This window comes from Saccoglossus kowalevskii, chromosome 10, assembly GCF_978046115.1.
Source record: "Saccoglossus kowalevskii chromosome 10, keSacKowa6.1, whole genome shotgun sequence".
NCBI lineage: Eukaryota > Metazoa > Hemichordata > Enteropneusta > Harrimaniidae > Saccoglossus > Saccoglossus kowalevskii.
The window spans coordinates 2,572,995-2,597,084 of NC_140650.1; the positions used below are offsets into that span (position 1 = coordinate 2,572,995).

A 24,090-nucleotide genomic window follows, 5' to 3' on the forward strand; every position below is an offset into this window, starting at 1 on the left:
TTGAACTATTGATATAGCCATGTCATTTACTTAAAGCGGAGAGTCGTCACCTGCACATGAGGCAGTCTGCCATAGTGTGTCATTGTTTACAAACAAGCGTCTACCCACGAGTCTTTGTGTTTTTAGCCTGCTTGTTATTGTCGCTTGGGACTCTATTCTCGCATGTGTGCAGGTGACTGCCCTCATCGCTTTAAGAGCATGCATTACTATCAAAGACAATATGGTATAATGGTTATAGTGTATTACAGTTTGACTATAGCAAGCTTCTAAATAACCATGGAAGCACTATAGGTGAAAATTGCATACATTTCTCTTTAAGTAAAAAGACTATAATGTCCGTGATAATTAAGTAAATAATAGTCAAAAACTGATAACGTGGATAAATACACATTTTTAAATACGCACTTAAGACAAGACATGGCAGTTTGACAACTAGAGTGTTTCTGAACTACAAAACATGACAATGGAAACTGTAGTTATAGAAAAAAAGGAAATATTCAGATGCATAGTTGAGACGTGGTATCCGGCGTCTAAAGTATAACACACTTGCTTTTATCCTTGAAAGGGTTTTCTCCAGTGGGTGAGATACCAGTAAGTAACATATCTTCTGATGCATGTTGTTCACAGTATTGCACAAGATCAGCACCAGCCTTGGACACTTTCACTCTATCAAGGTTGGCCTCCCGTCTCAACTGCTCCACAGCTTTTTTCATGCCACTCAAACCGCTCATTTTGACTGAAATTAATGTGAATAAAACAAGATTAAAAACTTTGACAAATGGGTTAAGATTTAGTAAATGCTGGATGGTGTCAACGTGTTCGAATTACCATAGCTCATTTAAATATATAAATGACAGTTTAGCGACTTCATGGTGAACACAACACGGAAGAGATTTACCGATAATGTAGTGCGATCTTTTACCAGGGACTTTGTTCAGGCAATGAACATTCTTGGGGTTCACAACAAATCAAGTCACAGCAAAGTACCGTAAAAACCCGCAAATAAGCGCCACCCTCAATTAAGAGCCACTCAGTGAAATTTTTTTACATTTGACCCTCCATTAAGAGCCACCAAGAGTTGAGTGGTTTTGTCAATAAGAACCCTGAAATAAGCGCCAGCCGCCCGGTTGTTTACAATCAGGCAGACACCGAGCTTGTCATGCCTCACTTCCACCTGCATTGTTTATTGCCCCACAGAAGGTGTGAGACAAATAAAGATTATCCCCATAACTTGCCTGATGTCCTGTGTAATTGAGAACGGAAGAATGATAGACGAAAGAAATGCACTGAGAGCGTGAATGTGACTGTCAACTTGTCCATTTTATATTTCTGACACACAATCGACCAATTCACAAACTATTCAGTAGTAACTACTAGTATGTTTTTTGCCGAAACACCGAAGGACACGTTGAGATATTCATTGTCAATGTTGTCTTTATAACCAAGTAAAGAACGTCACGATTTTAGAACGCCTTTATCAGAAAATCTGAGGTATCGAAAATACATTCTCACAGACGGACCGGAACAGGAAGTCAGCAGAAAACAAAAGATTTTTTCCTTAGCGTGGGGGGAATTTGGTTAGCGTGGGGGAAAACAGAGGTGTTAATCCGGTCATGGCAACGTTTGAGGGATCGTGACGTAGCTCCGACTGTGAGAATGTAATGATTACGCAGCCCACTCTCGCTGATCGTGATTTTGGGTTATTTTATTTGAGACGTTCGTTTTTGGATGATTCGAGACAAAATGTTCAGGGAAGTAACAAAATAACTGGCATTAGTTTGGAGAGGACTCTCTTGCCGAAAATAATCAAAATTGAAGTCGAATGGATTAGTTCCACAAACTTGTGCGATCAACTTGTCTTACAGCAAAGTGAAGTCTACGTGACCCGCCTGACCCAGATATTTAAATTAGCTATTTGTGAGAATTGAAAATAATCTGAACTTGTACCAATCAGAAAATGCCTTGTAACAGGCCTGGGCTTTCATGAATGATTTCGTCTCTCCGATTGGTCACAGGAAATTATTTTTAATACATGTAATTGTTACTTTCTCGGTATCGTTTCGTATTTGGTTATATAGGGGTGGGGCTATAGTTTGACCCTGTTTGCGTGGACTGTGAAGTACGTGAATATCATTATAAGCTGGCTTGATTATGAAACAGGAAATATAAACCAAAGCTGTACTGTCAGACGTCTAGCGCAATTAAAACAATGCCCAAGTACCCAAGCTGTACAAATCTATAGAAAAACGTGTTTTATTTATTGTTTTTGCCATAAATACAAGTGATTGGGCATCATTTTTATCATTCGTTCCATGCTTCCTTTGCAAGTATGTCCTCTCCTGTCGCTGCTGATCAGATCAATTCTATCCGAAACTATTTTATATTGTCACCAAATCAACCACCACGCCAGCCACAGCCACGCAAGTTATTCCCAGTTTTCAAGAAAAAAGTTTGCCGTACCAAACTTGGTAAACAATTGTACAAGTGATTTGAGTGTTGGGTCAGACACTGAGAGTGCTACCAAATCCGACTTCAGGCATCGCTACGCATTGTCAGTGAAACGTGACTTCAGGCATCGCTACACATTGTCGATGAAACGTCGAATCGTCGTATTTATTTGACATTTGTTATTCCCATAACAGTATTTTTACAGAATAAATTAATTGCAATGATACATCATTAATAATTACTTGTCTGTTTTGGTTGTGTATGTGTTTGCCTATCCCCTTCCCTATTTCACAATGAAAAAGTTTGATGACCCTGGTTTAAGAGCCACTGGCTACAGGGTTGTCAACATGTTACCTCAAATAAGCACCACCCAGAAATGAAAGTGTTACAAAGTGGCTCTTATTTGAGGGTTTTTATGGTAATGCAATTGGAGTTTTAAATCATCTGCACAACTTGTCCTCATTTAATTGCTTGCATCACGATGTGCTGTACAGCATTCTATTTTTGAAGATCTAATAATCGCGACAAACCTTATAGCACACAATTGGAATTGGGCATACATTGCTGATCACTTCAGTATTTTTTTTTAAATTATGGAGATTGAAATGAATTTACATATACAGTTACCACTAACCAGAAACTACACAAATATACCTTGCAATGCCGAAAGATGCAATGTATGCATGTTCAAAGGCCTATTCATTTAAAATACTAGTAGAACCTTTCAGATGCCATGTCATATTTGAACAAGGTTTTAGTGCTTTAAATTTATTATTGTGTCACAGAATGACCTGTAAACCACCCCCTCCCCAGACAAGAGTATACCACTCTATTCACTACCACTCATGTGTATAAAGTCACAAGATGTAACCCAGAATTAAATCACAAAACAAACATGTACATCAGCAGGGTGTTTAGTCAGCCACCAGTCAACCCACCAAATGGACTGGCAACTTTGATTTTGGACAGACAACTTTTCCCAATTTTTTCTATTGTTCTTTGATAATTTTACCGAAATATATCCAAAACCATCTACATTTTCATGAAGTTGAATTGTTTTAGACTGGCAGTTGCAAATTCCTGGCTAATAGCCTGTAGACAATGTACATCAGTAATCAATTATGTGTGATATTCATACCATTACCAAGTTTGCATAAAATAAGTACAGCTATGCATGTCTGAGAAAATTGATAATGCCGACTAAAATAGAGACGAGTCGTCAAGGTCAACAAACCAAGAAAAACAAGTCATGAATGACACTGCCTTCGCTAGTTGTCATTCTAAAGTTGCATGGACATAAATTGGCAAACATGATTTCTATGGCATTTTCAAGTTTATAGCACTCTCCATCCAGGTCAGCATTATTCTCAGCAAAGAAACCAGATAGCACCAAACCAGTACAACAGGTAAAATGACAAGGAAGTATACAAATCAGATCTGCAAATATGTAGAGTCAGTGTTGTGTCTGTTTAGATAAACTAGTTTGTGGCCCTGGATCAGTTTCAATATCTCTAATAAGGACAAGATTACTTCTCATACGACAATGATACAAATAAAGTGCAAAAATCTAGAAGAATATTATCAAGTTTTTATTATTATACATTAATATTAAGAAATCGTGTGAAATTTTATGTACAGAGAAAACACATATTTATGCTTTGGTTGACAGAACTTCTCAAAGTAAAAAAAAAAAGGAGCTGCGAAACTTTATACAATTGTCAGACACGCAGTGAATAGTACCGGTATGTTTTTGTAATACATGTAGTTCCAGTGCTTTCTGAGAAAAAAATCTGGCTCTGCACCTGAAAAAAAAAAAAGAACATTTAGTCCAAAGTAAGCAGAGGTTGTAGCATATGTGCTCCCATTGGCTGTTAGATATAATTAAAAAAGATATTTGAGTCTTTTTAGTACGAAAAAATATTACTTAATAAATTTATACCAGCCAGAAAGAAATTGCAGTTCACACTATACTATTTTAAACATGTTCTACCAAAGTCTAGGATGAACTAATTCAACAGTTTCCACTCTACAAAGTTGTTAAATTAATATTCACAGGATTCTGCAAAAATAAAATAATAAGAATGTGCAAAAAGCCAGAGTACTTGTGCCGAAAATCTCACTTGAGCTGAACCAAATGGATGCCAAGCTATCAAAAGTAATAAAAAAAAACTATTGAGAAAAATACAAAAAAATACATTTAATATAAAAGCAGATAGAAGTGCATAAAAAACTAATCAGCAGAGGTAGTGATCATGTAACCTAAGTGTACCGGTATGCCAAATTTCCTTTGAACTGGATTGCATCATCTCAGATTGGCTGCTAATTTGCATATTAATTTGCATACTAATTAACATATTGTAGTTGTATTAAAATATTATATAAAATAATATCCGGAGTTTTGAAAAAAAAAAAATTTTAATAATAAGTCAACATCATTAAAATTGAGGATTACGTGAATTTGACCCCCTCCCTTATATTATTTCACATATCCCTTAAAAACATGGCCGCCGTTAAATCCATCTCAATCGAGGTCCGTAATTTATTCCTGCTCATAATGGAGATAAATTATGGTAGCTAAACATTGAAATTGCCACCCTGACTTCAGTACCGAAATAGATAGCTGATTCCAGTGATTGGGAAAATGTGTCTCTGTTGACAGAGGTTCGATTTACCGACAAACTTCCAACACCGCATGGAGCATGGAGCATGGAGGTCCCGTTCACGAGTGCGTTATAGGTATAATATTTACTTCAAAGGTAATTCAAAAGTGATGATAGATTCATTGATATTGAATTACAGTACTTTTCAATTTCATTATTGCTTTCAAGCAGTCACAGTTGGCCGAACTTGACTTGTGTTTTCTCGATAATTCTAGTCTAATGTGTCGTCACGAAACCAAGTTTCTGCTACAGTTGAACACCGGAAATAGCAATCGTACATAACAGAATCACGATCAGCGTGTTCTAAACTTTTACGTTTTTATTATTCCAGTATTTTATCTGCCAAACGTTATTCCCAAGCCTCCTAAATGACGAGATAGACTTTCGATTTACATGTTTCATAACCAGTTCTTGAACTAATAGCAGGACTGTTTTTCTGGCAAAGTGTGACACTGCGATCGCTAGTTTCTCACCAAAATTAGGACACAAAAGGATAAATCAAAGTTCATAATAAATACCATAAGCACAGTTTCTTACCTTTGAGATAGAATTTAATCTATGTAAGCCTTGTGCAAAGAAAGATACAGTCCGGAATAAAATATCCTCAGACGAAATCGCCGCCAATTTTCTCAGCGGTTGGACTGGCGCATGCGCAATACGGTATGCCAGTTCTCTTGCGAGATGTCGTTAAAACTCAGATTTTTCCGGCAAATTTCGGCATTTGTACTAGTGAAATGTTGAAAATCACAGAAAAATACAATGAAACTTTGGCGAATCAAAAAAATACTTGGCGTGCATATGTATGGCATTGAGATATACATTTGCACCAGTTTGGAAAAAAATTGGACAGAGCATATCAAAGTTATAAGAGGTGAAAGACGGACGGACGGACGGAACCCAATCTATAAGCCTTCGGCAGACTTCGTCTGCGAAGGCTAAAAATGATTTGCATCCCATGAATGAGGTCAATATCAACTTTGAATGATACATGTTCAGTGAAAAAACAGACCATCGTAGACCATCTACAGGTATAGAATATACACATATTAAGCTACCGGTAGGCACTAGGTGTCAATAGGTCAGGGTGATTAATTCTGACAAAAATAAGAGGAAGTATTCAAGGATGCTAATTTGATAACAAATATACAGCTTTTCTAAGTGGAACATGTCAGGCAAGGTAGGAAGAGCCTAATTACACTCGCGTACATTTTAGAATGCTGCATGCAACTTTGTCACAAGTGTTATTTTCTTACATTTCAGAGTAGCAATTAGGCCAAACTACTTCTGTGCATCAATCTTGTTATAAACTTGAATGAACATTGTTGAATACCATACATACAAGTATTCAAAATCCTTTAACACATGAAAAACCACTTCTAATCAAAGAAAGCTTAGAAAGAACTCCCATGTGCTGAGAGTATTGGAGACACATTAAATATAATTCGAAATTACTTAGCTGAAAACTAATTATGCAAATCAGAAAATTAATATGACCAGATTTGAGTGTAAAACTAATGAGGTCTGCGCAATGTAACAGAAAATCTATGTCTCTAAGTTTAATTGAAATGTGATTAGAACCAAAAAATTATGAATTATTATGCTTATTAGGGAATTAACATGAACAGATTTTTACCCCAAACTAATTAGGTTTGTACATCTAAAAATTCGACCGCCTATTTATTTGCCGGGTTTCGGTGTTTTATTTGCCTCCAAATTTTCGACTCCACTAAAAATTGCCGACTCATTCTTATTCGAAAATTGCGACCAGTTTTAGTTTTCCCTCAAACGAAAAAAACCCCGATGTGAGCGTTCAAACGGGACCTTCCTCGAAGGCATGAATCCGGGTTTCTGATTGACTGAGAGATTTTTATTTTATTGGTAACGAAAATATATTCTAAATAAACGAAGTTTCAAATAAAAACGAACACAAAAATCTCGGCATGCTGCGTTTCTGAATTGTTGATTATTACTGTACTCAGTAGTGATTATAATAATGTACACAAAATAAATTTGTTGAATGGTTATGAAATACAAATAAAAGTCAACTTAGTTTCATCGTAAGCGAATGATTCCGGTCTCGTATAAACGTTTGATGCTGTAGGATATCCGCCATGTTCTCTTAGGTCAAATAGGTCAAATCGCTAATTAACCAATCAAAAAGCTGGATGATGCCAACGTGTTCAAATTACCATAGCTTATTTAAATATGTTAATGTTATTGAACGCAATGCGGAAGAGATTGATGTTGTAGTACGATATTTTGGCTTGGATTTTGATGCGAAAACGGCATGATTTTTTTTAAATAAAAAAATTAGTTGTTTTTAAAAAATAAACTGGTCATCTGAAGAATAATTTAACATTGTTCACAGTGATAACAGCTCATTCTCAAAAGGAAGCTTACCCGCTCACGCTAGTCACGATAAAAATCATACACATGTACTCTTGAATAGACAGACGTCAATGACTACGGTAAAACTTAGACTATTTTAGCCGGCAGGATTGATTGAAATGTCCGAAAAATGACGCCAAAATACACCTTAAAAGTCCCATTTTATTTTCTTAAATCCCATTTTATTTTTTAATCCAGGGGCGAATTTACGGCAGAATTTGGTCCCTCAAATAAGGGACACGTGAGCTTTGATTCTAACCGGATACATTGCACTGGGTCGGGGAGATCGTTTGCTAAACTTCCATGTATCTTTTGTCCAATGGGTACCTGTACTTCGAACATTCGCAAGTTTTCCTAGGTAGTGCGAGACAGCTTTGTCTTTTGACCTATTAGTTTTGTGCTGACCTCTTCTCCGCGTCTTGATGTTTTGTTTTGCTTGTCATAATACTGATTGATGACTTTGTTTAGATTTTGAGTTACAACTCGGCCACGATCTTTGCTTTTACCGTGAAACATGAGGAAGTTTACGTCAATTGACGGACATTGCATTTTTTAAAAACTAATGAAGCACACTGTCTATCATCCCCATTTTTTCATTTGCTGATTTCTATTCTGAAAAATTCGACCGTCCGAAAATGCACCTTAATTTTGACTCTAAAAACACGTCACATTTCTAACACCAATTATTTAAAACCGGTCGAAATTTCGGAGTTTTTACGGTACTTTAGATATCAGTGTGAAAGCTTAAAATTGGTTAATTATGCAAATTAGGTAATTAATATGTACAGATTTTAACCCACAATTATTCAGGTCTGTCTATTGTCCTACAGCATCCATGTACATTCATTGATATGTGATGTATAGTACCTGAGATATCAGTGTGAAAGTTGGTTAATTATGCAAATTAGGTGATTAATATGCACAAATATTTACCGGAAACTAATTGGGACTGCATAATTCTAGATTCATTGAAATGTGATGATTAGTACTTTAGATATCAGTAGAAAAGCTGAAAATTAATTATGCAAATTAGGTAATTAATATGCACAATTATTTACCCTAAAAACTAATCAGGTCTCTGCATAGTCCTAAAGGATCTATGTACCAAGTTTCATTGAAATGCGATGATTAGTACTTGAGATACCCGTGGAAAAGCTGAAAATTAACTAATTATGCAAATTAGGTGATTAATATGCACAAATATTTATCGAAAACAATCAATCTCTGCATAGTCCTTGAGTATGTAAGTACCAAGTTTCATTGAAATGTAATGCTAACTACTTATATCAAATGCTGAAAATTAATTAATTATGCAAATTAGGTAATTAATATGTACTGATATTACCATAAAAACTATCAGGACTGTGCAGTGTCGTATGACATCTATGTACCAAGTTTCATTGAAATGTGATGATTAGTACTTGAGATATCAGTGGAAAAACCGAAAATTGACTAATCATTATGCAAATTAGGTAATTAGTATCCACGGATTATTACCAAAAACTAATCAAAACCTAGCATTAGTTCAGAGCATCTATGTACCAAGTTTCATCAAAATCCAATGAGTGGTTGTTTAGATATCAGTGGAACAGTCATGGAACCACTAAAAAATAGCTAATTATCATGCAAATTAGGTAATTAATATGCACGAATTTTTACCAAAAATTAATCAAATCTGCGCATATGTTCAGAGCATCTATGTACCAAGTTTCATCAAAATCCAATGAGTGGTTCTTTAGATATCAGTGGAACAGTCATAGAACAGCTAAAAATTAGCTAATTATCATGCAAATTAGGTAATTAACGAGCATGGATTTTTACCAAAACCTAATCAAATCTGCGCATATGTTCAGAGCATCTATGTACCAAGTTTCATCAAAATCCAATGAGTGGTTCTTTAGATATCAGTGGAACAGTCATAGAACAGCTAAAAATTAGCTAATTATCATGCAAATTAGGTAATTAACGAGCATGGATTTTTACCAAAATCTAATCAAATCTGCGCATTGGCCCAGAGCATCTATGCACCAAGTTTCATCAAAAACCGATGTATGGTTCTTGAGATAGCAGTGGAACAGTCGGACACACATACACACACACATACACACATACACACATACACACATACAGACACACTAACTGCAAAGACTCCCATTTTGTGCTTCGCACATGGGAGTCAAAAACATATTGCAGACTTTTTTTCAACAAAGCTCCATGAGCCTAAACGCTAGTTCTTCCTGAAGGCAGCGGAAGAGAAAAATGAGTAATAGTGTAATTGGGCTTATAGCATCCTCTGCCAGTTACTAAGCAGCATGTAACTATGACAATACGTATGTTTTCAGAAAGCCTGAATATAGGAGAACATGTGTACGGAAATTCGGGGGAGGGGGGGTATTGGCAGTTTTTTAGTGACTTTCACTGTTACACTAATCTTTGAAAATGTCTTTCAGAATTGTTATGTTTATTCTGGTGAACTAAATCTCATCTGGTAACAATAACTCAAAATCAGATCAGAAGCACACAAAGGTGTCCATGACATGGCCCATTTTGATGTGTATGGTACAAAGGTGCAAAAATTAGTATGCAACTATACAAGTATTTGATTAACTAGATGTAAAACTATTATTCTGTGAGAGCAAGTGATGAACAAGTTGGCATACCAGCCCCTAATTTATTTAAGACTAAATTGCTACGTTTACACAACAGAAATCTATGGAGCCTAACTACTCCTCCCACAGATTAACAGGAAATTATCACCAATATGTTTACACAGTCAGGGTAGAGTCCCTCATTTACTTAGTATGAAAATAACATGGCTGAAAACAAAAAGGGAAAAAAAATCAAAGTATTAAATATATTCATTTACAATCTAGTTACAGTTTAAGTAACAATAAACTCAAACAAAATCACTGCCAACTCATCTTGGATTAGTCTCCTTTCTGACTTTCGATATTCAGCTCTAGCTAGGGTGCCATCTTTATGACCTGAATAATTTGACCTTTTTGACTCTCTAAATCACTTTTCCAACATGACTGACACTAGTGTTACGATCTTTTTAGCCTTCCTTTTGACAAGATAAGGTAAAAAGAATGACTGATTATAAAAAGGTGTCAACAGGTTGATTTTAGTACATGGTCAGCATTTAACAGCTTGCTTATGATTCACAATGACAATGATTCTCAGGTTTGTTTGAAAGAATTCACGGTCAGACATTCAAATCTACAGGTGTGGTCTGTAATCAAGACTTGCGTTTTATGAACAGTTAGATTTTAACTATATACTAGTAGGTGTCTCATATAACCTTATGTGTGATGCATGCATGCATGCATGAAGTTTATATTTGATTGGTCCTGGCTCCACATAACTACATTCATTTATTCAAGACAATCACCAGCCAGTCATTTTGAATTTGGATTTGATGGTGACAAAAATGTTTGTATGATTTTTGATGCAAGTGTAAACTTGAACCTGATCCATTCAGGCACATCAGATATATAAACCAGGCACATCACTTTATTAAAGAGTTAAGACTTTATAAAGTCTTAACTCCTGATGAGTGAGGTACTCCATGTACCTTACGAAACAGTACTGCAGAGTGAACTTTACTCATGTAGTCGTGTCTTAATTTCTCTGTCCACGTATGTATATGTATATATATACATATACATATCACATTGAGAATATGCACACAACATGACCTAGATTAGACTGGGGCGTAATTTATTTTTTAGCACCAGCTCAGTTTACTGGACCTAAAAATATTTTTAAATTTTATAATGTAAATTTGTTTGAATATGTTGTTTCCCATAGAATTAAATCTACTAACAAAGTACAGTATGATTGTCAAATTTGCCGTGTGTCGTCACAATGTGCTAATGTTATGCATTTTGATAACATGCGCGATGGTATAAAACTATTGATCTTGCCCCGATGTAGATATCATTATCAGCATTACTCTGCCCAGAGTGCGGTGCCGGCGCCTTCATTTAATATTTGGAGAAATTCAGAGTACGTAATAAATTGGCCGTTTGCCTTAATACATTCAAGGACTATTATTTCCAGTGTTTTTATGAAAAGTATCTTACAGAGTTGTACAGAGGCGACGGTTACTAAATTATTGTGGGGAAAATTTTATAGACTTGCGTCTCAACAATGGTGTGGGACTATTTAATTATAGTCTTTACTAACTAAAATAATTTGCTAAAATTAAACTACAATGTTCCATTTTCATTGTAAATATGGATTGATTATTGTATAGTGCTTGAACAGAAACATCATGGGGAAAGTCAAGGCGTGATGTTTCGTTTTACTTGTTTCAATCCAACGAGATTGTTTGATCATGTGTCGCCAAGTGACTGTGAATCAAATTGTTGTCTTGGCACTGACCCAAGACCACGGCAGCCATCCAACGAGAAATGTGAATTCACAAAGTTGTTTTGACAATTTGTATCAACTTTACAGAATTATTCATGGTTGTACATGGCGCCGATTGATTTTTTTTTCATGCACTGACCTTTGCTCAAAAGCTGAACTGTAAACCAACAAAATGGCTGACATGCCAAAGTTCAGAATATGTAGAAGGGAATCAATTTCTTGGAAACTTACAAGAAGAGAAAATGACGTGAAAATAAGGTAATCCAGGATAGTGCTGTTTTTCGTTGTTTACAGCAAAGGGCGTCTTACACAAATGTGTAATTTATATTCAACAATATGTTGACGATGGAACGACTAATTGGTCTGAAAATATTCACAGCGAAAAGTAAACCGTATGTTTTCCCGACGGCCAATAAAATGTTCACTTATGTAAATTAACAATCTTGTACTTAATTTTTCTCTACTATGTTTTATGCCAACTGTTATTACCAGCATTGTTGATTTACTCACTGTACATTTTTAGTCCCCGTTCGAACGCAGTCCCAAAACTGGGACTTATGTTTTGACCTCCGTGCGTCAGTGCGTGTGTGCGTCTGTGCGTGCATCCGGACATGTATCTTAGAAATGCCTGGACCAATCACAATCAAACTTCACACATACATCATACATGATATTATTAGGGAGTTCAGAATCCAATATGGCGGCCGTACGAATTCACGCACGCTGTAACTTTTCCCAAGAATTTTAAACTTTTATTTTACAAATTCTAGACGTTGCACATCAATAAAATAACGCTAATTATTGAAACAGGTTAGTCGTGTGTCTATTTCGCGCGTAAAAAGCTTGGTACGATGTGTGACTGAATCACACTCCCGCCGGAAAAATCGACCATTAGCGATAAAATTGCGCTGTAAATAAACATGGCCCTCGACATTTTGCAGGGTGCGTGATATAAAACAGAAAAGCCAAAGGGGAGCCAATCAACACAGATCTTTCAAACACAGATGAAAATATGGCCAATAAAATTCGCTGTAAGATGGTACTAGTTTAATTTATGCAGCTATGACTCATGCGAAAGAAAATTGAGGTCAAAGTTTTGTCCGTTCGTTTTCTTATGTAAATACGGTATGTAAATTTTTTAAACTGAAAGTTTCACCATGTTTACTATTTTAACTGTCGTTTAAAACTATTATTGTAATTATTCATTGACCAGCTCCACTGAGAAAACTCCGGTACAAAATCGAGGTCATCGGAAGACAGGTCAAAAGTTGAGATCGAACGTAAAAATGGCGACGCGCCAATTTTTGAGTCGACCAGAACTTTTCCTTGGAGGTCTACACTTCACGGGACGCCAATTTCTGGGTAGTAACATAGATTTCCATAGAAACTAATTCTCGTACGATTATTTTGTGACCGAATTTACAAGGTCCTTTGTTATTTTACATTAATTTCGGCACATAATCGGCAATGAAGTGGTTGAATGCAAATTTTCTAGTGGTTTAGTTGCCGGGTTCAAAAAATACGGCAATTATTCGCAAAGCTTCAAAAGCGCGATATTATCGTTATTACGCCGGCATTACCATTAATTATTTGTGAATTGTACTTTGCACGATTATTTGGTATACTATTAGGGAAATTCTGTGTTGTTTACGTGCATTTTGAAACCATATGCCGACGCTGCACTATAAATCTGAGTACCGGTAGCTCATTCAAAGTTCAACATCGACTTTACTTCTTTCGTGGCTTTGATTTTGAAGATTTCGAAAATCACATTATTATTACCTTATGGCATGAGAGAATTAAATCATCTCAATTATTTGTTTGTTTGGATTTTTTTTAAAATTATTTTTGCCTGTTTAATTTGTGTTCACAGTTGTTTATGTTGTAAATAAAATACACTTTTTAGTCACAATTGTTTGTTTTCTGTGTTTTTTCCTAGTTCTAACATATAAGTAATTAATTTCTAAACTCGTTAATATACTCTTGTTAGACATTAGAAACAGATAATAAATATTGTTTGTTTTTTATATTTAGATATTCCAATATGGATGTGTCACTTAGAATCAGGGACAACTTAGAAAGTTTATTGTCAGGGCAGAAGAAGTTAGTTGATATTAGCTGCAATGTTCCACTAAGTTATGGTCTGTATTTAAATTTACATGATGATCTGCAGAAAATGGGAATTAATATACAACAAACCATGCCAGATATAATTAGGCTTTTTGACCCAGATATTGTTTTACCAGTGAAAATTAGCAACTTAACAAAACGAGTACGGAGAAATGTAGAGAAAGCTAGAAAAGATGGAAAGGAAGTTCAAGTCTTGAGTACAGTTATAGCAACACAGCCTGCAAAATGTTTATCAGCAGTGTTTGCAGAAAAGAGTGTCACACCACAAGTTTTGATATCATGTAGTTTCACAGCCAGTCAGGATAACAGTATCAACCTAGAAATTAAGCATGTGTTAGAACTTCGTAATTTTCACTGGTTAGAATTAAAAACCTGCCTAGCAGACAACGCGATTGATGCAACACCACTGTTGAAAGAAACAAAGTACATTACCAACAGTTTAATAAACAAGGATGAAATCTATGCTGCACTATTCAACGAATGTAGTCCAGAACTAAACACATTAACATTAGAAAGTGCACGGTGTATCTGCAAAGCTATGCTGGTCATCGTAGAGAGACAGGTTGGTAATCAATTACCTGGTGGTTTAGAAAACCAGCCCTCTGAGTCATTGCGGCAAGAAGTTGCAAGTGCACCCTTAACTAATTTGAGATCAGAGTCGAATTTCTCTGATCTTGATCGCAACATTCACAGGGCGCCACAGAAAAGTCGGGTTTCAAAAGCTGGTTGTATCTGTTTTAACAAAAACAAAACCTCATTATATCTCTATAATTTGGGAACAGACATCAAAAGAAAATATTTATCAATCGCACGAAAACAAGCCCCTGAAAGAAGAAAGAAGGAATTTGTTCACAGCAGAAACATTAAAAAAAAAAGACTTTTGCTGCAGACTGAAAGACTGGAAAAAAACCGTAAACTGCTAGAACGCAAAAGACAAATAAAAGTACAATTAGAATTACGAATAAACAAGTCATTGTCAATGACACGTCCCCGTTCCGTTCATATTTGAGTGACATATACATTCAAAGCAGATCATGACCGAAATGCACCTGCATATGTACAACACATTGTGCTAAATCTGAACAAAATCCATTCATGCATGACTGAGATCCGGTTCTGGAATTGTGAAAATACGTGATTTTGATGCATTTTCGGCCTTAAAATGGCCATCATTCCGCTATTGTTAAGCAGATCATGAAACAAATGCACATATCTATTTGTGACATGATGTACCATGTGTGTGTGAAGTTTGAACTTGATCAATCCAGACATGTCTTGGATACGGATCCAGAACTGAATTCTTTAACAAAATGGCCGCCAGTCGGCCATTTCGAACTTGATCCGAAAAAAAAAGACGTGCATCAAGTATCTATTATGTTTAATGTATGTACCAAATTTGAACAAAATCCATCCATGCATAACTGAGATACGGGTCCGGAATGGTGAAAATGTGCGATTTCAATGCATTTTCGGCCTTAAAGTGGCCCCCATTTGGCTATCGTTAATGAGATCATGAAACAAATGCACATACATATTTGTGACATGATGTACCTTGTGTGTGTGAAGTTTGAACTTGATCAATCCAGACATGTCTCGGATACGGATCCAGAACTGAATTCTTTAAAACAAAATGGCCGCCAGTCGGCTATTTCGAACTTGATCCGAAAAAAAAAATGACGTGCATCAAGGTCCTATTATGTTTAATGTATGTACCAAATTTGAATGAAATCCGTCCATGCATAACTGAGATCTGGGTCCGGAATGGTGAAAATGTGCGATTTCAATGCATTTTCGGCCTTAAAGCGGCCCCCATTTGGCTATCGTTAATGAGATCATGAAACAAATGCACATACATATTTGTGACATGATGTACCTTGTGTGTGTGAAGTTTGAACTTGATCAATCCAGACATGTCTCGGATACGGATCCAGAACTGAATTCTTTAAAACAAAATGGACGCCAGTCGGCTATTTCGAACTTGATCCGAAAAAAAAAATGACGTGCATCAAGGTCCTATTATGTTTAATGTATGTACCAAATTTGAATGAAATCCGTCCATGCATAACTGAGATCCGGGTCCGGAATGGTGAAAATGTGCGATTTCAATGCATTTTCGGCCTTAAAGTGGCCGCCATTTGGCTATCGTTAATGAGATCATGAAACAAATGCACATACATATTTGTGACATGATGTACCTTGTGTGTGTGAAGTTTGAACTCAATCAATCCAAGCATGTCTCAGATACGGATCCAGAACTGAATTCTTAAAACAAAATGGCCGCCAGTCGGCCATTTCGAACCCGATCCAAAAAAAAAAATGATGTGCATCAAGTACCTATTATGTTTAATGTATGTACCAAATTTGAACAAAATCCGTCCATGCATAACTGAGATCCGGGTCCGGAATGGTGAAAATGTGCGATTTTGATGCATTTTCGGCCTTAAAATGGCCGCTATTCGGCTATCGTTAATCGGATCATGAAAAAAATGCATGTGCATATGTCCCATATAATGTGTGATGTATGAGTGAAGTTTGAACTTAATCGGTCCATGCATGTTCGAGATACAGGTGATCACGGACGCACGGACGCACGGACGCACACAGGGCAAAACATAAGTCCCCGTTTTCGGACTGCGTCCGAACGGGGACTAAAAATAAGTGGGGAATTTGGGAAACAGAGAGAGAAGTTGACATGATGCTGACACAGATGAATAGAGTGCAACAAATGAAAGCAATAAAAGATCAAATATCCTACCATTGTCAAGTACTGAAATCAAATCTACCAAACAAGAAATTAGCAAAATGGCAAAGTAACAAAATTGTTTTAACTGTACAAGAACTTACAGACAATCTGAAATCAATCATAAGAGCAAATGGAGGCATGCCAGAGTATGTGAAAGAAATAAATGATAACATCAGGAAAAGAAAAGCAAATGATGCAGTACCAGTACGGAGCAAGAAAAGAGTGAAGAATGTGCACAATACTTTTGGAATAAAACATGTGACTGTTGGCATGTATGTAGCTGTAGCATATGAAGCACAGTGGTTTGCTGGTGAAATAATAGGGGTTTCTTCTGACTCTACCACTGTAACAGTAAATTGTCTGGAGAGGAAAACTGGTGACTCATTTAGGTGGCCATCACGTAATGACATCGATAACATTGACATAAAATTTGTTTTATCAGAAATTAACATCGCTCCAAAGGACTCTTTATTGAGGGCATGGAAAGTGGACAACGTAACCAGGATTGATGCACTGTATAACAATTTTAAAACAAAGTACTTTTCATAAAGTTATAGGCTGACAATTTTTGCAGAAAACTAAAGCGTAATTATTCGGTGTTAAATATAAATTTTCTATGCTAAAATATGCTTGTTGTACAAGACATGTTCACCTCAATGTTGATTGAGGGGGTGGGTTTGTTTTGTATAGCCCAGTGATTCACATGTATAATTGTTTACTAATTACACATCTTATGAGATAGAAATAAAAGTCAACCCATAGTTATGGGTTTTTCCTTCTAAGTTCTGTGCCCCCCCCCCCCACAAACTGCCTTGGTCACCCCTAACCCCTAAATTTCATTTTAAAATGAAAATTGAATAGTTGAATAATATTAATTTAATATTATAAAGGTTTCTTATTAATAAAGCAGACTCTAAGTATTGAATGTTAATTTACATTCAAAAGTGTTGAAAATCCAAAATGGCCACCACCTTGCAAAAGACAAATTAATGTTTATTTCAATTTTGCACAAACTGTCTCCACAAAAGTAAGGATGCTATGAATCAAAACATACTGTTTATGCTGTCTATAAACTGATGTCATCACCAAGCCAAAATTTTACTGTGATTCAGTTTCTAATTTTTGAGTTACAGGTCTCCAAACTTCATGAATATGCCAATTTTCAACGGTGCCGCACCCAAAAAAACTAAGTCAAACTGAATTTTGTCAAACTTTGCCTGTCTTCTGTGCAGATTGTGGTGTATTGTGAGAGACTACTTAGTTAAATTTTATTAAAACAAGTATAATGATTACATTTTCCTGGTGTTATCAGTGATCTAAAACTTGAAAATGCTTGATTTGACGATTTTTCCAGCAATTTTACCAAAAATGCATGTTTTTCAGTACATTCAACATACGATATCTTGAAAACTACTGAACCAATTTTGTTCAATTTTTTTTTGTTTTGTTTCTTTTTGACTGAGTAACAAAGTCATACTGTCAATAAAGCTATTTGGAATAATTTATTTTTTCACTGTACTCCCTAATATTATACATATGCACTTCAATTTGTTTCACGATCTGATTTAAGATGGCCGAATGGCGGCCATTTTTGTGCTAAAAATCATCAAAATCAAGCATTTCCCAGCTGTTTACAGATGGATTTTGTTCAAACCTTGTATATACGTTGGACATTATAGGACCTTGATGCACAACATGTTGTTTTACGATCTGATTTAAGATGGCCGAATGGCGTCCATTTTTGTGCTGAAAAATCCTAAAAATCCAGCATTTCTCGGCTGTTTTACAGATGGATTTTGTTCAAACTTTGTATATACATTAGACATTATGGGCCCTTCATGCAAATAATTTTTTTTTCAGATAAGATTCAAAATGGCCGGCTGGCGGCCATTTTGTTTTAATGAATGTGGTTTAATGAATGCTGTTCCAGAGCAATATCTCTCAATATGGACAAGTACTTGTTTGACGATCAGATACAAATGTCAATCATTTTAATGTTAAAAAATCATATTTCTGACATGGTTATATTCCAGCTATATTACCGTAAAAACTCAATCAATTCGGCCATGTAAAAATAAATATTTTTGGGGGTGGGCCAATTGACTGAATAAATATAGAAAATATGTTTCCGAAGTGGTCGATTTGTTTGAACAATTTTTCAACGTTTTAAAACTGGGTTCGAAGTGTGTATCACCGGTAACTGAATAAATATATCGTTTTCCCGAGATTAGAGTAAAGGTGTAGTACTAGTCTGAGACTTGACTCAATTTTAAAACAAACTACAAACTTCAAGAAATCTGACGCAACCAGGCCACCTGCTGTTTTGTTGCCGTGGAGACGACAGTTTTATGTCACGCTCCCGTAAATGCAAACAAACATGGTAATGTGAAAAACTCACTGGAATAGAGTAGAATAGAATTATGCTTTATTGCTAATTGCTGTACTATTTTTTTGAAATTATCTACAATTAAACTATACATACAATACAATAATATATTTTAAATAAACTACAATAAATAACACTGAAAAACATAATACGAGACGACACACTGATATTTTGTTATGGTATCTCTTTTTGGAGGATGTGGTGGCGGGGCGGGGCGGGTGGCGTTGTCCGGTACATAGAAGCAGGTACAGCTGGGACCTCGGCAGTTGCCTTAGTAAACAAGTCATTGTCAATGACACGTCCCCGTTCCGTTCATATTTGAGTGACATATACATTCAAAGCAGATCATGACCGAAATGCACCTGCATATGTACAACACATTGTACTAAATCTGAACAAAATCCATCCATGCATGACTGAGATCTGGTTCCGGAATTGTAAAAATACGCGATTTTAATGCATTTTCAGTCTTAAAATGGCCATCATTCAGCTATTGTTAAGCGGATCATGAAACAAATGCACATATCTATTTGTGACATGATGCACCATGTGTGTGTGAAGTTTGAACTTGATCAATCCAGACATGTCTTGGATATGGATCCAGAACTGAATTCTTTAACAAAATGGCCGCCAGTCGGCCATTTCGAACTTGATCCGGAAAAAAAAATGACGTGCATCAAGGTCCTATTATGTTTAATGTAAGTACCAAATTTGAACGAAATCCGTCCATGCATAACTGAGATCCGGGTTCGGAATGGTGAAAATACGTGATTTCAATGCATTTTCGGCCTTAAAGCGGCCGCCATTTGGCTATCGTTAATGGGATCATGAAACAAATGCACATACATATTTGTGACATGATGTACCTTGTGTGTGTGAAGTTTGAACTTGATCAATCCAGACATGTCTCGGATACGGATCCAGAACTGAATTCTTTAAAACAAAATGGCCGCCAGTCGGCCATTTCGAACTTGATCCAAAAAAAAAATGACATGCATCAAGGTCCTATTATGTTTAATGTATGTACCAAATTTGAACGAAATCCGTCCATGCATAACTGAGATCCGGGTCCGGAATGGTGAAAATGTGCGATTTTGATGCATTTTCGGCCTTAAAATGGCCGCTATTCGGCTATCGTTAATCGGATCATGAAAAAAATGCATGTGCATATGTCCCATATAATGTGTGATGTATGAGTGAAGTTTGAAAATAATCGGTCCATGCATGTTCGAGATACAGGTGATCACGGACGGACGCACGGACGGACGGACGCACACAGGGCAAAACATAAGTCCCCGTTTTCGGACTCCGTCCGAACGGGGACTAAAAATGAATCGATTCGAGACATGGCTAGCGAGCGACAAAATAAGTACTAATAGCTTGTGGGAAAACTAAAAGTGAGTGTCTTTCCCCAGAGAAATCGCCACTTTTATAGCATGATACTCTGACCAGCCACAAAATTATCACATATTCTTTTGAAATTAAAGGATGTACATCTGTCAGTACTCAGTCTGACGTACAATGTCGAAATGATAGGCCCAGGATTCACACCTCACGTCGTCACGTCTGCCACTTTACCGTAACCACGCACCGCTACTGAAACCGCTATGAGAGCGCAGTCTTCACTTCACGGTCATGTTTTTTTACCCACAGTTAAAACAAAACAAAAAATCCACCCGACTTTTAAACGAACAACGTTGCAAGAGGAAGTTTAGAACATAACTGGAACGACTGTCGAAACAATCCAGCCGGTGATTTTATTTGGGTCAACCAAACAAAAAGAAGATTTTGACGTGCTGCGTGACTGTGTAAACAAAACCATGTCCAATAAAAATGACGCTTTCACGCTACACATTGGCGACTTTGTATCGACTTACTGGAAATGCCAAAGACGATACAATTTGCAAGTCGGCATTAATTAATTTTTTACCCCGTTAACATTAATAATCTACTTGACTTTTAAACAAACAACTCTGCAGGACAATGTTTCGAACATTACTGAAACGACTGTGCTGAAACAATCCAGCAGATAATTTTATTTGGGTCAACCGAAAAAAAGAAGATATTTTGACGTGCTGCGTGACTGTGTAAACAAAACTACGTCCAATAATAATGACGCTTTCACGCAACATATTTGCGACTTTGTATGACTTGCTTGAAATTCTAAAGACGAGAGTCAAGTGTCGGCCTGAATTTTGTTGTCCCTAAACCATGGAGCTTCGTTTCGTCAGTGATTGCTAGCAATGACTTAAAGTATTTGTTCGTTGTCGATATTTTTGGCGTCGTGATGAGAATTTTCTTAGCGATTATTTACAACTTATGTACTGGGTAATTTGTAATGACAATCAACAGAGTATATTTCACCATGGACGTACTAGAGATTTCACACGTCTTTTGTACAACCACGGTTGACACCATGACTGCACATCTGGCGGATATCCCGATTGCTTATACCATGGATGTAAATGCTTATACATGTACATTGTATTTACATGATAGATGTGTGAAAATATACCTTTGTTGAGAGAGTGACGTAAAAATCGGGCGGTGTCATCACCGAGCGAACTAATTGAATACAAACAATAGACTGACTGGACAGATGGCCGAACTAAACGGATACATTTTAAAATTAACCATTACGCAAAAAATAGGTGGCCGAACTATTTGAGTGGCCGAATTGATTGAGCTTTTACGGTACTATAAACAAAACTATATATCTTCAATTTGATAACTAACGGGGACTGTGCCATGCATGGCTTGTTGTAACTGTATTGACATTATTATTTACAAGTGGTGGTGGTGGATAATTCCCACTAGAAGCACAACACTCGCTTACGTATGCCATGGAGCTTTTAGCTCCATGTGCACGCTTACTAAAAAATGACAAACAGACATATATTTTGTTTTTCTCGGTCCACAATCAACCCAAATATTCAACATACAGTGTACATGTATAATGAAAATTATGACAAGAAAATGTACACACAGCCCAATGCTAATTAATAACTTTGGCTTTTCTAGCAAGTCAGTTGACGAAACATGCATGCATTTTCCCCAAACTCACGCCAAAATCATGCAATGCCGGAAATCAGTGGCTATCCAAATAACTTTATCGCGAATAGAAATGATACATTGTACCACCTCAACAGTTACTAAAATTAATACTTTTATTGCAAGTACAATTTACAAAACTTGCATAACATTTTGAAGTTTATTCTCAAAACGTAACTTGTTACTGAACCATTTAGGCATTCTTGTTTTGAAATATTTTTGTGCCACACGTTCAGTTCCATTGTTCTCATTTACATGCAAGCAAAGCTACCAAAGTTAATGAGCTGCTTGAGTTAACGCAAGGCTAACATGCATTAACATCATGTTGGCATGGTCATAACACGATCTTAACATAGCGTTGAGTAAGCAAGTTTTGAGCTGCACTGTATACATGTTCGAGATTTGAACTGAGATGAATGGAAGCACACACAGGTCAATCCACAAACCCCTATTTTCGAACTGCGTAAGAAGGGGGACTTAATCAGATCACTTCATATACATTTACGTGTAGTGTGAAGAAAAAAAAAAATAATTTTTCCTGTGAGATGAGTTTGAGTTTACAATTGAGTACATGAGGACTGAAAATCAAATTACTAGACCAGTTCAATTTATTATTTTTATCTTTCCATTTTTTAACACATTTGGAAAACATGGGTGCTGCTAAATGCATGGTAAAATATAGATACAATAATATATATTCCTAATATTCAAGCGGGCGAGTTTATGACTATTACACATTTGTAAATGTACCACCAGTTTGTGTATTCAAAGTAGGGCTTTGGAAATTTCAACAGTTTTTGTAAAGATCAACCCATGGCTGTTGAGGAGAATGTTAATAACAGACACATTCAAACTGATATATAATATCAAAGCAATCAGACTTTTTAACAAGTCATAAATATCACTTTTTACCAAAAATGATAAAAATATTAATCAAAATTAGAGAATCAAAGATACCATCTCGAAATGAACAAATCTGAGACTTGTCCACATGTAGTACCTATATACAATATCAATGCTATCAGACTTGTGGTTTTCAACAAAAAGTTGAAAATATAACTTTCTACCCAAAATGACAAAAATATTCATCAAAATTAGAGAATTGAAGATATCATCACTAAGGGAAGTGACCGAAATCCACTATCAAACAAAATTAACTCAACTGATGACCGACCTCATTTTCTCTGTCACTCGTCGGGCTGCAACTTTTGTACAGTGTTCTAATGAGATGAATGCTGATTGTACAATGCTACATGGAGTATGCACTCCTTTGACCCTATGCTTAAATACAACTTCATATTTGATGACTCTTGAATGTGAAAAATATTTTTATCGTTGAGGCTCAAGTTTGTACTTGTTATCACTACAGAGTGTAGTTTTGGTGTTACTCTTCTACCCGTTTATGACCACTGATAAAGGACTGAATATATTGTCAGATATTTATCTACTTTATGTATGCAGAGACTTATTTGGTTATTTTTTTGTTGACAGGTAAAAATGCATGTTTTTAGAGTCAATTCACAAATCCATTCATTTAACAAAAACGCTGTTTTTAAAGAATACAACTCAACAGAACACACTTCCTGTCACAGTCGAGTACTGGTGGTTCGTCTACATGCGACAAACAATGAATTTTAACAAATCACCACCTGATTTCTTAATTTTAACAAATCACCTGATTTCTTAATTTTAACAAATCACCTGATTTCTTAATTTTAACAAATCACCTGATTTCTTAATTTTAATTAATAAAATTAATATATAAACAATGTTAGGGAATAAATGAACCAGACAAATACATTTTCAACATAATTAGCGATGAATCAAGGACCTGGTAAGTTCTAAGTTTCTACATTGTGTGCAACGATTTCATTAATTCATACCACATTGGATAGTAACTCTTAAATAAT

At 36.0% G+C, this 24,090-nt stretch overlaps 1 long non-coding RNA gene and 1 pseudogene across 2 annotated transcripts in view; both read right to left on the minus strand.

Moving 5' to 3' along the window:
- Nucleotides 1-396: 396 nt before the first annotated feature.
- Nucleotides 397-24,090, minus strand: part of LOC144347664 (guanine nucleotide-binding protein G(I)/G(S)/G(O) subunit gamma-12 pseudogene) — a 35,991-nt pseudogene continuing 12,297 nt past the window's right edge. Inside the window, exon 2 of the transcript XR_013419718.2 lies at nt 397-736. The product of XR_013419718.2 is annotated as a guanine nucleotide-binding protein G(I)/G(S)/G(O) subunit gamma-12 pseudogene (transcript). The remainder of the gene's footprint in view (nt 737-24,090) is intronic.
- LOC146737829 (uncharacterized) lies at nt 4,025-5,759 on the minus strand. The gene is made up of 2 exons (XR_014930752.1): nt 5,646-5,759; nt 4,025-4,250 (listed from the first exon to the last, which is right to left on the minus strand). It is a non-coding gene; the product is annotated as an uncharacterized LOC146737829 (long non-coding RNA).